A 15,470-nucleotide genomic window follows, 5' to 3' on the forward strand; every position below is an offset into this window, starting at 1 on the left:
ATAGGCACCACCACACTCACTAATGCATAAAATATGCATCTATGTGTAATTTAGAGCATTATTAAAGACTGCTTATGTGTTATCAACATTCCAATTTATTATAAGCAACAAAAGACAGTCAGCTGATAAAACCTGTGCTCCAGGTCCCATATTCATATAACATTTAAGGCTAAATGTAAAGGTATAGTTCACCCAAAAATGAAAATTGTGTTATTTCCTCACCCTCAATTTGTTCCAAAACTATGAGTTTCTTTCTTCTGTTTAACACAAAAGATGATATTTAGAAAAATAACACAATTTTAATTTTTTGGTTAACTATACCTTTAAGAGCTACATTTAGCATTAAATTTTATATGAATATGGGACCTGGAGCACAGGTTTTATCAGCTGTCAATTTTCAATGTACATTTAAGAGTGAACAATAAACATTTGTTCAGTTTTATCACCAACACTCTTTCATTGCAGAATATTTTGAACTGAATGAACTGGTAGTTTACAAAGCTTTCCAAATACATTTGTACTCGGGCTGTATGTGAAATGTCACCCGAAGCTGCTGTAGCTTTATGCGCAGGCTTCCGAACTACAAAGAGTGTAGTTTGAGTCTGCTTTCATTTCATATCTTCTTTTACATTAGTTAGTTAATTTCAAATTTGCACCAAAAAAACGCCAAGCAACTGATTTTCCTCCTTGGTGGGTGACGTCAGATCAATCACTGCTGATTGGCCAAGGCCCGGGTTAACAACAACTGCCAGCAGCACTGTTGACCTAGACGGTGCAGGTGGAAATTGGGCTACTGTTGTTCGAGGAAGAAGAGGAGGAAGAAAGGAGAGAGCAAAGTGGAAAGGTGGGAGTATAGGACTGAGAATAGGAACGGAGATAGATACAATGACAGAGAAACTGGTGGACATGATGGAGAAATTAAAGGAGGATATACTGTGTGCGCAGGAGATCAGGTGGAAGGGGAGCAAAGTATGTAGTATTGGAAGGGGATACAAACTGTTTTATTATTGTGTAGCTAGAAAGAGAAATGGGCCAGGAATAATCCTGATGCAGGAGTTTATCCATTACAGCATTTTTTATTGTTGTATTTGTTGTTTTTTTAAGGTTGATCCATGTAGAAAGTGTGAGCAAAACATATCACACTGTAAAGTAAAACTACCTCAGGTACCGAAAATAATTATCCATGTGTTTGGATTTATTTCTACTCTCAGCTTCAGTGTAGTCTCTGATACATAAAGAATTGTATTAAACATTAATGTCTTTCACTTTAGCTGGTTTCTGACTAAAGATGAGTGTTGTGGGACACAGGAGACAGGAAACAATAAAAATGTAGAAAAATCTTTCTTGATTATTTTAATATAAATCTAATCTCAGATTTATTGTTAGAAGCCTTCTTTACATGGTTTTAATCAAAATAATTATAAAACAATAAAAGACTAACATATGTAGTCAAAAATGATTAATAAAAAAATATTAAAGAATTTGTGTTTCATTATTATTATTATCACAAACCAGGAAGCTCCACACTCATATGGCTGAATATATTATAGATCCAGTACATGAGATTTAGTGACAATAAAATAAAGTGAGACAATTTTTTTATTCTGTACACTTTGATTCATATAGAAAGTAAAAAAACAACAACTCTATATACATATAATACACATTTTATATTAAACAGTGTGTCTTAACACCCAGCACATTACAATTTTTTTTTTTTTGAAATTTTTGGAAATGCAAAACAACCAAAAACAAAATTAAAAATACAATTAGAACATATCCTGCTTCTATCAATGCACTGTTATATTAATGTATATTCATTTTAAAACATTTGATATTCATTGACACACACCTGAGTAGTTTTAAAGGTATAAAGTAACATTTCCTTTAATGAACGTTACATACAATTATAGAAATAGATTTTTTTTACTTTTTGTACCTTTCACTCATTACACTTACATGAAACACTTCATACGTAATCTGATTGATTTGTTCTGTATATAAATATAAACTCTAAGCTCCCAAAGATGCATTAAATAAATAAAAACATTGTTATCCCTGAATATTTATACACAGATTTCCGATAACAGACTATTGTGTTATAAACATAGGTGAATAAGGCAGATGATTAAAACAATAAAATAAATGTTTTAAATAACAGATAGTTTAAATCCTTACAATATGTCAATAAATAGGCAATTAATTAATAAATCCATTCACAATGCCTGCCAATTAAATAATACAAATGATTCTATGTGAGAAGCAAATATGAAGACAGATGAAGAAAGAGCTAGAGAGCAGAGGTTCTGCCAATGACTTGTGCTTAAATAGTTGATAATAAAAGCTGTGCATCTAGTGAAAAAGATCACGTTTTGTGGTGTAGTCTGTGATGTTGGGAAGCCCAGAAACCACACAGCAGCTGACTGCACTGTGGCAAATGTTCATGTTCTGGACCTTGAACCTGCAGGAAATCAAACTTTTGTGGTGTTTCTGTGTTTAATTATCATCATAACATCACATTTATCCTGGGGTTGAGTTTAATACAATAAATACACACAAACAAGTTTCTAGGATAAACTTAACTACATACAGTAACCCTGCTCTTACCACTCATCTTTATACACATCGTAGTACTCGCATCTGTAGGTTGTGCCTTCATCATTGCAGCCACCAATCACATACAAGCAACCGTCCATCACCTGGAAAAAGAAGAAAATGATCACATGGTGAAGTCAGACAGTACATGGATTATAGTTCATTCACTTCAGGTTTTGGAGTTGGACAACACAATATAAAAAGGTCAGAACTTTTGGTTAGAAAGTGGACAAAAATTTGGACAGTTGTAGGATGATGTGGAAATGGACACGTATTATTTCCTATTTTTCCACACTGTGTGATTTCACTGTACTTTGACATTATTACATGTAAAGCTAAACGAGATCCCAATAAAATTCTAACTGATTTCTACAGCAGACTGTGAGATAATATGATTTTTCAATAAAGATCCTCCAACAATAACTGCATCAGATAAAGTCATAAATCAGCAAAAAAGACTTGTTATAAAACAAGAAGTTTTGGAATAACAAGGTTTTTCTGCCCATCACCACTATGTATTTATAGTTGTCCAGTGAGTTTGCTGCCTTGTTTAGTTTACACAAGTGAGAATTTAACCAATCTTTCCCTTCAGTTTTAACACTATTAAATTGCTCAGATTACGTTGTGTCTAAAAATTTATGAGCAAAGAATCTTCTACAACATGTTTTTTTTCCTGCAACAATATAATTAGCTTAAATTAAGTCAGAGCTATCACTGGAACCCTAACTGTTATTCTACTGTCTGGGTTCAGTTCCATTCAAACTTGTACTGTAGGAATGGTCTGGTTGAGTGTATTGACACTCACATTTGGCATTATGTTCACTATTTGCTGCGTTCGGACGCTCGGATCATGCCTGATCCACAGGAATACAGCTTGGAAGTCTGTTTTCTCCTCCTTGATGTTCAGCTCATCATTCTCCAGGATGTCACTGAGCTATTCCACAGTCAGCTCTAGGAATTTTCCAGACTGTGAAAAAACAACGTCCTCAAATTGATGCAACGTGTACATGTAGGCCTGATCCTGCAGCTCATAGTACGCATTAGCGTCAGCGCACTGCCAAATCCTTACCCAGTCTGGGTTTAGATGATCCTTTAGGAATTCACAGCAGCTCAAGTGCAAGGTCATGGATGAGCAGGTGATTGGCTGCGTGCAAGAGAGTCTCCACTTTATCGGTGGTGACTTGAATGTCCTGCGTGTACATGTATTGGATTATAAGATCCATGATTTCTGGAGATACACCAGTGATGCTGTACACTCTTTGATCCAGATTGCTACATCTTGTGAATAGAGCTCTGCAGATCAGGAAGAGAAGAACATATATTAGGACCAAGGTTTTTCCTACAATGAAAATTTGTTGTCCTGCCAAAGCCTTAATTGATGTGTAATTGGGTTTTGTGAGTGAAGCAGGCTACTGACGGAGTGCACAGCGCCCCCTCCCCCGTGCGCGCACTCTCCGTCTTCAGTTCTGTTTTTGCTCTCTCCCTCGCATCAAAATCAACTGATCCTAAAGGTCGGAAGACAGAATCCATGTTTCACGTGGTGCATTCGGAGAATATTTTTTGCTGAATTACCGCTGGGTGTAAACTGCAGTCAAAAAAAAAGTTGCTTTATCTTCTCTTACAACTTGTGACAAGCATTTCGCACATGACATAACTTTAAATAAACTCAAAAAAAAAAACTATCTAGTTATGAAGTTTTTGTGTGTGTGTGTGTGTGTGTGTGTGTGTGTGTGTGTGTGTGTGTGTGTGTGTGTGTGTGTGTGTGTGTGTGTGTGTTTTGACAAATCTTTCGCGATTTGTCAGCCAGGATTCCCACACAACACGTCCGCTAAAGTCCGATTCGCGACCTAATGATTCATTTGAGCCGATTCATTATAATGATCAGTTAAAGCAATTGGTCTGCCCGTCAGTGTCTGAATAGGTGTATAACAAATCATTACTTCTTAGAAGAACTTACACATTTGAAATGAGAAAGTAAGTGTGCTTACCCCATTTAGCAAGAGTGTTTAGTAACATTTAGCCTTAATAATCCACAGTATGTATAAGGCCTATGACAATGTGTAGTAAATTACCTATAAAATCATTTAGTTTAAAGTTAGACTGGAGTGAGATGAAACTAGATCAAAGCATAAAGCAAGCTGTTGCTAGCTAGCTGCTAATTTTATTACATTTTATATGGTAAAAAAATTACACTATTACACCCTTTAACACTACGTTTTTAATCCTACTTTTTAATTGATATGATTATACTAAAATAATTATCAGGTGTATCAAAAAAGGATTTTATCTTTCAAAACTATGAAACCCAGTTGTGAAAAAATCACAGCTTTTTTTTGCAAAGAGGGCAAGAAAGGATGACAGTGAGAGTGACAGGTAATATCTGTGTCTGATAATTACATAGTCTATATATAATTTGGAATTTATAATTTTGACATTTCAAATATACTTTGGTATCGATGATGTTTACAAGTAAAATAAGTAGTGATGCTCCGATTGATCGGCCACCAATCCTGATCGGCCGATATTGGCTAAAAATAGCTTGATTGGCGAACCCCAAAAGCGCAGATCAAAAAAGCCGATCATGTGACGTAAATTACTCGCGCGACTTTTTCACCGTGCATGCATGGCGCATAGGTAAACAACAGCAGAGCGGAGCTTAACACTGGCAACGAGTTCTCCCGTCTGGAAGTTTTTCAAAGTGTCCGATCAAGACGTAAAATTAGCCGTTTGCAATGTATGTTGTGATGAAATCCCTCGAGGTGGAAGCAAGCAACGGCATTTTAATACCACTAACATGATTAGGCATCTTAGAACACGCCATACAACTGAATATGCCGAGTATAAGAAACTAAACCAGCCGAAGCCAACATCCCCATCCCTCAACCAGCCGACTGTGAGTGATGCATTTAAACAACATGAACCATACAGCAGGGATAGTACGAGGTGGAAAGACATCACGTTAAAAATTATGGAATTCATTTGCCTCGACGAACAACCTCTATCCGTTGTGGAGGATAAAGGGTTCCGTCACCTGATAAGCTGCCTTGATCCTCATTACGATCCCCCAGGCAGGAAATACCTAACTGATGTGTGTCTCCCCACACTGTACCAAACAGTGAACACAAACATTGACAGGCTTCTGAAGGATAGTGTATATATTAGCTTCACAAAAATATATATATTAAAATAAATTTAATATAAATATATTTTATATTTATAAAAAATTACACATTAATAAATATATAAAAAATTGTATTTACATTTTACAAGTAGCCTGGGCCTATGTAACCTCATACCATCCCAAGTTCCATCTGGTTGATATCTGCTTGTCCTCCTTGTTTCTCTGCCTTGTTATTTAGAAAGGATGGCATTGGCTTACGGTAGCTCCAAAAATGCTGATCGGAGCATCTCTAAAAATAAGTTGTAATTGCTTTCTTTTACTATCTGACAGTGATCGTTTTTTCATGAATAAATAGGATAAGGAAAAAATTACAAACTGTTTCTTTGTATTTATTTTAAATTTAACATTTATTGTCAATATTGGGCTTGCGGATCATGTGGGTACTAGGGTACTCTTTGCTGTGTGTGGATGACAGCCACCACCGAATCAGCCACCACTGAAGGCCAATTTTGACCCAGGAAAAACCCTGAGGACAAATATCTCCACACAATAGACTGGAGTCCTGATGATGTGGAAGCTGCAGTCAGGAGTTAGAGAGAGTAGTGATGGCCAGTTTGTGAATGAAATCGTTCTTTTGAACCCGTTATTTTTAGTGAACTGGATTAACCGGTTCACCAAATCGGACTGATTCGTTCTAAACAGTTCGCGTCTTGAGTCAGCGCTGATCCACAAGTTACTAAAGTTACTCACTTTCGGTCATGCCTGACAGTCGGTCCGACTCTAAATAAACTAATATCCCGGAGTATATGTAACTCCTGTACACTGAGACATGTTGTGCTGAGAGAACTGTGAGCTCGAGCTGTTGATACTGCGCATGCTTGAATCACTGAACTGATACAGCGAATCATCAGTACACTGAACTAAAAACTGTTTCTTTCCGAGAACAAATGAGCTGTTGATACTTCGCATGCTTGAAACACTGAATTGATACAGCGAAGCATCAGTACGCTGAACTGAGAACTGTTTCTTTCGGACGCGTCTGACATACTGAGAACGGATTAGCTGTTGATACTGCGCATGCGTGAACCTTCAGAGCAAATTATACATATTGGGATATGCATAGTAAGTAGTCATAAGCTATTAAACATTTTTATAAAAAAAAAAAATCATACAACTGTTCACTCAATATATGTCAGTAAATTTTACTATTGACTATTGTGCAGGTCAGTCTGTATTTTTATATGCCGCTTTTTGATGAAGATTAGTTTATTAACTTTATATCTTTAAGACATGTAAAAGATCCACGATTGCACATCAATGCCTGTACTGAGTGTTTTAGTTGCAAAACTTAAATGTAAGAAACGTATTCAACTAAAGTTATGATTACAAAGAACTTTTCGAATGTGATAAATAGATTGTATTAATATCTGCCGGCAGCGGGATGATGGAATTTGCGTCATTACGTCATTGTGAATGACTTCATTACGTCAGGACGTAAAAGAACTGGTGAACTGGCTTTTTGAACTGGTACATTAAATCTGAGAGTGTTTAAACGGAGGGCGTTCCTCCAACCTGTCAATCAGAGCGACGCTAGCCAATCAAACGTGTAGCTCATGTAAAGTGTAGACAATTCCAGTAATAAATACATTTTAATTGTACTTCAGACACTATAATGAAACATTCAGCAAACCCAGAATATTAAAAAGAAATAAATCTATCACTATATAAATATTCTTCCATGAAGATAAGATGAAGACGGTGTAGACGAAGAAAACTAAACTCGAGTTAGTTTTAATTATCATACTAAATATCAGCGAAAAAAAAACAAATACTTCACAGTTTATTTACAGCCCAGTTGTCACCTCATGTGTTTTACACAGTACACACACTGGACATGCGCTCCTTAACATCCTGACACTTGTTTTATTACAATATCGTGTAACAGGGTAGATTTCAGTCAGATGGCTGTGAGGAAACGTCGGCGTTAAGAAATCATCATTAAATCAGACTCGCGTAGTTGTGACTATGGATCTGTTTATTTAATACTAATGTAAATACCATTTCATCTTCGGTATAGTTTTTGCTCATTAGGTAACATTTTAAGATGAAAAGTTGTGTTTGGTTTTTTACCTGAAATACGGGCTGTACGCCGAGAGGATGTTCTTGTGGACCTTGAAGTCCACCTCGTCCACTCTGAGCACCGCGTCACACAGCGACCCGTCCAATCGCATCTCGTTCAGTAAACCGCACAGCTTCCTGTCTTCACTCATCTCTCTCTCCATACTCGTAAACAAGTCGTCTAATTCCTACTTTTCCGTGTTACAGGGAGTGATAAGAGCGCTGATAGCGAGTTTGTACAGAAACGTCTTTTAAATCGCAGCTCTTCTGGAACAGTGCCGAATTCGAGGCGCCGCGTCATAGTGACACCATGACGTCAATAAGCTGTGGCCGCAAACCATAGATATATACACTAGATGTCGCCTTGGGTACGGCGGTACATTGGAATGAATGCGTCGATAGAGCCGCCATCTTGGTAAAGGGGACCCCCTCCTCTTAATGCATCTGCATCAATGTAGGCAAAGAAATAAAATCACCATAAATCGTCATGAATGCGATTTTCTAGTTTTTTTGGTTCGTTCCAAAAGGTCAGACATGTATTTGTCATTAAGTCCAGAAAAAAAATAAGGTTTTGATATTAAGATAATCTACTTTTTCAAAATATAATGCATAGTGTTAGTAGGTCTAAGTTTATTACTTACATTCTTCCATTTGAGTAAACTTCAAATGAACAATCACTACTTACCTTATAGCATACTGCATGCAACACTGCTACAATGGTGTGACTAAAGGTTTACTAAAGTCACATAAACCAAAAAAAAGAAGTTTTACTTTGAGGCTGGGCTTGTGAGTTACACTGCCAAACTAACTGGTGACATTCTTTCCAGGACTGAGTTAACCATTTTTAAAACTAAGTGTTTAGTATTCCTGCAACAACAACATGACCTTACACAGTTTCTTCCTGACACTTTTGCTCTGCAGTTGCAGACTATGAACCTTTGCGACACGGTGTTGTCTTAACTTATGAAAGACATAGACAACTAGTGAAATTAAGCTAAAGCGATGGTTGGTTGTCTATGCTATCTTGAGTCTCATGTGATCACAAAGACCAAATATGTCATATTATACTATTTTTTTGATTAACATTAGGCATAATGTCATTAAATATGTCCTTAAGTGAAGTAACTTGATAAAAGAGCATTCTGCTTGTGTTAAATACAAGACAACCTAATAAAATGTGTTTGACAGATAAGGGAATCTTACAAAACATACATAAAGTAGGGTCTTCACCTTTAAGCAAAAAAAAGCATGGGTCAATTTTTAATTTTCTTATTAAGAGCTTCGGAATCTACAAACATTGTCGGTTTAACTAACTGTCAAAAACGAATGGGTACAGGTAACTAGCATGGATTACCTGCAGTCGTTAACCAAGGACTGAAACAAACCAATGTAACCAGAAATATAATTTCCTAACATTCAATATCATAAAAAATCCCTTGCTGTCTGGTTTTTAGATTTTGTTTGTTTGAACAACCAAATGCAGCACAGAAGTCCGGCATCGCCCATGAATTTGAAGTACAAGACACCTGTGCAAAGATGGTGGCAGTTTTGACGCATTTTTAGGACCCCAAGGCAACATCTAGTATAGATATCCATGGCATCAAACCACATCACCTCGTTTCCTAGCACTAATAAACCATAGTTTTAATTTAATGATCAATTAATTCATTATAATACACAGAAATTTGTAGTCGGAAATGGAAAAAAAATAAGAAAAGAAAAGAAAAAGTAATGCATTTTATATACACTGCTCAAAAAAATAAAGGGAACACTTAAACAACACAATGTAACTCCAAGTCAATTGAAGGCATTGATGCTATGGACTGGCCCGCCCGTTCCCCAGACCTGAATCCAATTGAGCACATCTGGGACATCATGTCTCGCTCCATCCACCAATGTCTGAGAGGAAATCCCTCAGGAGACCATCTGCCACCTCATCAGGAGCATGCCCAGGCGTTGTAGGGAGGTCATACAGGCATGTGGTGGCCACACACACTACTGAGCCTCATTTTGACTTGTTTTACGTACATTACATCAAAGTTGGATCAGTCGGGTCTAGTTTTATAGATACACAAAATGTTTTACAAAAAGCAATGTACAATGTTATACAAAACCTTTTAAGCATCACTTATTATGTGTCATAATATGTAATCTTATTTAAATGCACAGTTTATAAATATAAACAATGAGCTCCAAAAGATGCAAAAATTTAAAATAATTTTTTTCCCTGAATAGTTTTATACAGAATACGGTCAGAGTTTAAATCCTAAACGTTATCCTACAATAAGACTGTTTACATGTGGGGAAAACCTTCAATACAGTTGCTCTGTACTTTCATAAGTGAGTGTCCCAGCAAATTCAGTCCAAGGTCAGATTGTAATGTTCAGACTTATAAACCCAAGTGAGACAGTGAAAACCCAGGTGAGACATGAAATCCTCATTATTACTAGAATATTACTGAGACAAATGTGAGACTTTCTGTCCAAAGGTTAATCTGAGCTGGAATCAGGTCATACATCAAGACAATGATGCTGGACATCAACACCAAAATGGCAAAGAAGAAAATATGAAGCTGCTGTAATAGCAGATTTAAAGTCCAGACCTCAACATCATTTGAATGCTGTGCTGTGAATTAAAGTCATGTTGTAAATAAGACTGGACAATAGTTTCCCAAAATGATGCAAGAGATTGATGAACTACTGCACAAAACATTTTATTGTTGCTAAAGGTGTTTGTAACTGGTACTGAATTATCGGATGCACTTTTTCCCCCCACCTGGCATCAGAATGCTGGTTCATTTTTAGCGAAAAAATGACTACATATTTAAATCTCTGGTGTTCTCACCTGAGTTTGTTTATAGAGGCTGTTGAGGATCAAACAATTGTTACTTAATTAATCCCTTATAGATAAAAAGGACAGCTTATGTACTGTGGACTTGTCTTTACTGATGACTTCATATCACAGCAAGAAAACAGATCTTTTTATCTTCAGAGTTGCATATATTAATCAACTAATACAATCACTAATGGCTTCTGTGGAGATGTCAGCTAGTCAGGTGACTGCAGATACCAAGAAATTTTGCTAAAAACATAAGGAGGAAGTTTATTCTGGAGTAAAAATATATGATAAGAGCAACGTAATAAGAAAATGTATCACTCTCTCTATTCTTATTAACATAGAGAGGTACTGTATACAGCTGAACATATAAGTATAAATATTATTTTTCCATTCAAAGACAGGTCTTTTATACAGATTTTAACTTCGATACATGTTGATTGAGACGTGGAAGTGTAGTGTGACAATAAAATAATTTCACACTCACATCAGTGTGTTCCTGAGTTCCAGAACTGTGAATAATAAAGCAAAAATCACTGAGTTTATATAAAAAGGTACCAAATCTGTATGTCAGGAAACGGGGTGTCTTCTTGGATTTGTTGGGTTTAAGGGGGGGGGGGGGGCAAACGGCTAGAAACACAAGGACACTAAAGACAACAAACAAAGAGACAAAGACTCAGCAAAGAATAAACACAAGACAACTGGTATAGAACAATCATTGAAACACAAGGACAGGTGTGCAGAATCAGGGATAAGGATATTGTGGGGCAAACACATGATAGACAAAACAAAAACAAAAGGAAATAGTCCAGACAGAAACTCTAAAACCTTTTCTACTGAAACCTTGTAAAATAGCTCTTTAAATTAATTGGCCTCATAAAATAACCTTCTGTGGTCATTAGGCGCAGGACAGTCCAGCAAACCATGCTTGACAGTAAGGGGAATGCTGCAGTACAAGCACAGAATGGGGTCTTCTCCTTTCAGCAAGTATTCATGTGTGTCAGGACTCAACCCGGACTTTTGGCCACGTGCTGTTTTTGTTTACCTTCTTCGTCACGTGTCTGCCCCGCCTTCGTCTGCCCCTCCCTGTCTCCACAGCTGATCCTTATTGTGTCATCGTGTCTTTTTATTTAAGTGAGCCGCGTTGCCGAGTGCAACGCGGAATCATTAGTTACGTTTACCCCTCGTCATGTCTAGTCTATGTTACGTGTCTTCATTTGTATTGCTTTTGTTATCGTCTTTATGTCGTGGTCTTTATTATTTATTAAACCCCTTTCCTTTGAAGCTATCCTGCATACGGGTCTGTCTCTTTCCGCTTCCGGTTGTGACAGAATGATTCCGCCTAAGAACTGTGACCCAGCAGGATAGCTTCCAGCTCGGACCGGTTTTTTTTCTTCTCCCCCTGGACTGTTCCGGCAGTCCTTCTGACCCTTTTTTCTTTTTTCGGTGGCATCGCTCCGCACTTTTTCCGGTAGTTTTTTAAAGCTAGTCGTAACCCTTGATGATGCACTGTATCAATTATTTGTTTATATGACTTCCTGGCAGAGTCATAAATTATACTGCCATAGTCCAAACGAGATCGAATGAGAACTCTATACAGTCTCAGAAGAACGATGTAATCTGCAATCCATTTTATTTTGGCCAGGACTTTGATAATATTCATAGCTTTCAGGCACTTGATATTTAACCATTTTAAATGTGGGATAAAAGTCATTTTGTTATCAAGAAGAACACCTAAATACTTGATTTCCTTAACAACTTCAATCTGATCTTCCTTGATAAAAAGTTCTGGGTCATGATGCCGAGTTCGCTGAAGACAGAAATGAATATAAACAAACAGTTTTGGTTTTGGAGAACTTAAAACCATTTACAATGGTCCACTGGCTAAGTTTGTTAATACATAATTGCAAATGTCTTTCGATCATACTCATATTTCTCCCTCTATAACAGATGCTCAAATCATCCACATAAAGGCTGCAGAATATGTCCGATCCAGTAACTTCCACAATGCTATTAATCTTGACACTGAACAGAGTGACAGAGAGAATGCTTCCTTGAGGAAATCTAAGTTCTTGTCTGTGAATATTTGATAGAAAGTTTCCTACTTGGACTTTGAAGTACCTACTGGTTAAAAAGTTTGAAATGAAGATAGGTAGTCTTCCTCTAAAGCCCATACGATGAAGATCTCTCAAAATCCTATACCTCCATGCTGTATCATATGCTTTTTCTAGATAAAAAACATACAGCAACAACATGCTCTTTCCTGATGAAACCATCCCTGATGTACGTCTCCAGTCGATTTAGTTGGTCCAGTGTGCCCTTACCACGCCTAAATCCACACTGGTAGTCAGTTAATTGTTTCTTTGATTCCAGTATCCAAACAAGGCGGTTGTTAATCATTCTCTCCATGGTTTTGCATAAGCAACTGGTCAGGGCAATGGGTCTATAGTTATTTGGGTCAGTGTGATCTTTCTCTGGTTTAGGTATAGGAATCACTGTTGCTTCCTTCCAAGAATCCGGTAGTTTCCCAGAGATCCATACAGTGTTGAAATTATCTAATAAAAGAGATAAAGCACAGTAAGGTAAGTGCTTTAAAAATTGGTAGTGAATCATATCTGGGCCAAGAGCAGTATCATGTGAACATTTTAATGAGTTTATTAATTCTTCCATCTTGAAGGGTTGATTATATACTTCCATGTTATCAGAACAAAAATTCAGTTCTTTACATTAGTTGAAATTCAGGGAGGCAATTCTCCATTGATGAGTTCAGAAGTATTCAGCTAATGTATTTGCTATATCCATCTCCCTTGTCCGAAGTGTCCCCTGTTCTTTAATATGCTGTACTGTATATAAGATTCACTCTCCATGCCCTTCATTCTACGAATCATATTCCAAATCCTCTTCGCGGGAGTATAACAGGTTAAACTTGACACAAATTGTCTCCAACTTTTTTTCCAACTTTGCTTGATTTATGACTCTACCAGCTTGAGCTCTGCAAATCTTGAAACGTAACAAGTTAGTTTCTGATGGGTGTTTATTAAAAGAGCGCTCTGCCTTTTTCCGTGTTTTAATAGCATTCTTACATTGCTCAGTGAACCATGGATTAGCTTTATTGTGAGACTTTGCTGATGTTTTCGGAACTGTCTCATTTGCAATTTCAGTTAACTGTTGGGAGAAGGATTCTATGGAGCATTGATTGTACCGGTTTGCAAGAACCAATTTTTCCCAGCACATAGTCTGAAACGAAGGCCAGTCTGCATGCTTAAGTTGCGACCATGAAGGCCTAATTTGGATACTTACTTGTGGAAATGTGATGATAACTGGAAAGTGAGCACTTCCGCAGAGGTCATCCCAGACCCTCCATGAGCAGTCAAGGTAGATATCGGCACTGCATATTGTCAAATCAATGGCTGAATAGGTACCAAGACCTGGGTGAAGATGTTTTTGTCCCGTCATTTAGCAAACACAAATCATTATTCTCTATAAAAGTTTCCAATCTTTTCCCTTTAACATCACATCGGTCTTCTCCCCATAAAGTATTATGACTGTTAAAGTCACCCATGAGTATATATGGCATTGGCAGTTGTGAAACAAGCTTATCCATTTCCTGCGGTAAAATACTTTCATACGGGGGAAATGTAAATAGAGCATACTGTTACTACTCTGTGGAGAGTAATTTGAACCGCTACTGTGTGAAATTGGGTATCCAACGCTATATGACTGTGAATTAAATTGTTTTTTCACCAAGACCGCTGCTCCTCCCGAAGGCCGGTGCAGATTCGGTCCATAAGCACTGTACATTTTTAAATTTTTAAACCTCCATGCATCTTCTGGAGATAAGTGGGTCTCTTGAATACAACAGACAAGTGGATTCAAATCCGCAGTTAATTGTTGTAATTCCGCAGCATTAGATTTTATCCCTCGACAATTCCACTGGATTATAAGGTTACTTATCCTGAAGTGGGGAAGAAGGGAGCAGGTCCTTTGTCTTTACACTTAGGGGAGAGACTGCGGCTGCGACTAAGCATAGTCTCAGTCATTTCGATGTCTTTCGGATTATCATTCTCCTGAGATTGACGTACGTCTTGACTTGAATGTGGAGCTACTGTGCTTTGGGATTTTTTCTTCACTTTTGAACCGCTTTGTTTCAGTTGTACAACTTGAAATTGCTTGGTTTGAATGTAAATGTTCCTTGTTTTTTGAGAATTCAACTTCTTTGTGCTGCTTACGTCTTTGGGCTTATCTGTGGATATCCAAGTTAGATCTGGCTGACAACTACTGGTATGTGTCTTCGGTATAACAGGAGCAGAATAAGACTCCTTCATAGTAAAAGAAGGGAGTCCTTCAACCAATTTGTGAGCTTCAACATAGCTTACCTTCCTTGTGTGTTTCATTCTTTGCATTTCCTTCTCTATAACCCACATGGGACAATTCTTTGATGAAGCTGCATGATCTCCAAGTCAGTTTTTGCATTTAGAGGGTTTTGTACAGTCTACTTCCTGATGCTCTTCACCACAATCCCTGCAAACCGGCTTATTCCTACATCCTGCAGAACCATGACCGAATTTCTGACATTTAAAGCATCTCAGTGGATTTGGTATAAATATATCCACAATGACACTTAGATATCCAAGTTTGATTCTTTCGGGTGGTTGATTTTTGTTTAAAATTAGGATGTACAGTATGTTCCTGTTTTGATCATTTGTCCATCCTTTTTGATAATAATTCTTTTGGTATCAAACTTTCCGAGGTTATATCAGCTTCATCCATGTCCTGCAGCTCTCTGGTGCAGATAACACCT

The 15,470-nt window shown here is 37.3% G+C and overlaps 2 pseudogenes; one reads left to right on the forward strand and one right to left on the reverse strand.

Moving 5' to 3' along the window:
- The window catches only part of LOC113662193, a 135,191-nt pseudogene that overhangs the window by 47,788 nt on the left and 71,933 nt on the right, over window positions 1-15,470 (forward strand).
- LOC113662205 lies at window positions 1,652-8,158 on the reverse strand (annotated as a pseudogene).

Source organism: Tachysurus fulvidraco, chromosome 8 (assembly GCF_022655615.1).
Source record: "Tachysurus fulvidraco isolate hzauxx_2018 chromosome 8, HZAU_PFXX_2.0, whole genome shotgun sequence".
Classification (NCBI taxonomy): Eukaryota; Metazoa; Chordata; class Actinopteri; order Siluriformes; family Bagridae; genus Tachysurus; species Tachysurus fulvidraco.